The 2,021-nt window shown below is 38.4% G+C and overlaps 1 non-coding gene across 1 annotated transcript; it reads right to left on the bottom strand.

The window, feature by feature from the left end:
- Positions 1 to 379: 379 nt before the first annotated feature.
- LOC135276566 (U6 spliceosomal RNA) lies at positions 380 to 486 on the bottom strand. Its single transcript, XR_010344127.1, has one exon. It is a non-coding gene; the product is annotated as a U6 spliceosomal RNA (small nuclear RNA).
- Positions 487 to 2,021: the final 1,535 nt, after the last annotated feature.

Here is a 2,021-nt window from a genome sequence, read left to right as displayed (position 1 = left end):
AAGCTGAGGCTAAAAATGTTAAGAAAAGGAAATAAATGAAATAATTATCAGATTGCCTTATATTTTAAGTATAAGTGTATTTATAGATATTTATATATTGATATTTTTGCCATATTGTTTTTTCCTTCCCTGCCACCACAGCTTTACAGAAGTCTGACGAATGAAAACTGTATATATTTACATACACAGGGAGATTTTGATTTATATATACATTGTGAAATGAATAAAAATGAATATATTCATTTTCAGTCATACTTAACCAATTTTTTGCAGTAGATCATTTAAGATCTACTCTTTAAGCAATTTTAAAGTATATAATGAATACATTAATGCTAACTATAATTACCATGCCATACAATAAATCTCCAGAATTTATTTAAAAAAAATGAAACGCTTCAAAAATTTGCATGTCATCCTTCTTCAGGGGCCATGCTAATCTTCTCTGTATCATACCAGTCTTAGTATACGTGCTGCTGAAGCAAGCACAAGTATATATGTTTAAAATTGGTAGAATTTCACAAGGATGGATCATTTCATTTATGTATTCACTCATTCAAACAACATTCACAGGGCACTAATCTGTGCTAGGCATAGTGATACCGGAGTGAATGAAACAGATAGAATCCCCACCCCATTAGAGTTAACAGGTCACAGAACAATGAAGAGCCATGTGCAATGCAGTATGAAAAGTATTGGGATGTGGAATATAACAGGCATTAAAGCAAATAGGAAAGATGTCTATCTCACCCTGGAGGATCAAGGAAAGCATCAAGTAGGAAGAAACACGTGGCCTGTATCCTGGACAAAGTAGGGCTGATCTAGGTATGAAGAAGGGAAAAGAGGACCCTGGATAGCAAATGTGCAGTAGCTTGGAGGGGTGAGGTCAATGTGTACCAGGAAAATAGGACAGTTGTTGTTTCTGAGAGGAAGAGCTCTAGGCTTGAATGGTGAGAGATGAGTTGGAAAAGAAGCAGAGGACATGCAAAGCCTTATAAACTTTATCAAGGGATTTGGACATCATTCAAAGTGCAATGAGGAGCTCCCAATAGCTCTTAAGTAGGGAAATACCAAAATCAGATTTGGGTTTTAGAAAGGTCACTGTCTGCAACTTCATCACTGCAGTATTCCATTTAGGAACCTCTGTGGAAAGTAACCCTTCAGTTGAAAGCTCTGCATGTCAGAAGCATATTCTGGCTCCATGTGTACTTTGCTTAGTGACTCCTCGTCATCAACCATTAAGAGTGGACTAAAGAAACAAAGCCAAGGAGATACTAGTGATTAAGAAAGGAGTCACACTTAAATTCCCAGGGTCCCTATACACTACAGGAGAATCAAATGTGGATAAATTTTCCTGATAGATTGCTACAGTAAAACATTTTTTTTTTTTTACATTCTCACAGCAGCATAAGGCCAAGTTTTGCAAATTTCCTTTATAGGACACTGATCACAAAGTCAGGTCCTTGAGAATAAAACAATACAGTAAAGGCAAAATTGTACAATATGTCGGCCTTAAACGGATCTTAAAAAGAAAAATAACAGGCCAGGCGCGGTGGCTCACGCCTGTAATCCTGGCACTTTGGGAGGCCGAGGCAAGTGGATCACGAGGTCAAGAGATCGAGACCATCCTGGCCAACGCGGTGAAACCCCGTCTCCACTAAAAATAAAAAATTAGCTGGGCGTGGTGGCACGTGCCTGTAGTCCCAGCTACTCAGGAGGCTGAGGCAAGAGAATTGCTTGAACCCGGGAGGCGGAGGTTGCAGTGAGCCGAGGTCACACCACTGCACTCCAGCCTGGTGCCTGGTGATGGATTGAGACTCTGTCTCAAAAAAAAAAAAAAAAAAAAAAAGTAAAAAGAAAAATAACAATGTCTCTTTTGAGTTGAAGTCTTCAGGAAATTTTCTAATCCTGGGGCATTACTCAAGATCCTTGGATGTAGTTTCCTATTGTCTTGACTATGTAGTCCTCCATGTCCTGCTAATTTTTATTTTCTTGTTAATTGTTCAAAACATGGAAATCAGTAT

Source organism: Aotus nancymaae, unplaced genomic scaffold, assembly GCF_030222135.1.
Source record: "Aotus nancymaae isolate 86718 unplaced genomic scaffold, 86718_ANA_hifiasm-v0.15.2.pri h1tg000025l, whole genome shotgun sequence".
NCBI lineage: Eukaryota > Metazoa > Chordata > Mammalia > Primates > Aotidae > Aotus > Aotus nancymaae.
This window is presented reverse-complemented; position numbering and strand designations above follow the sequence as displayed.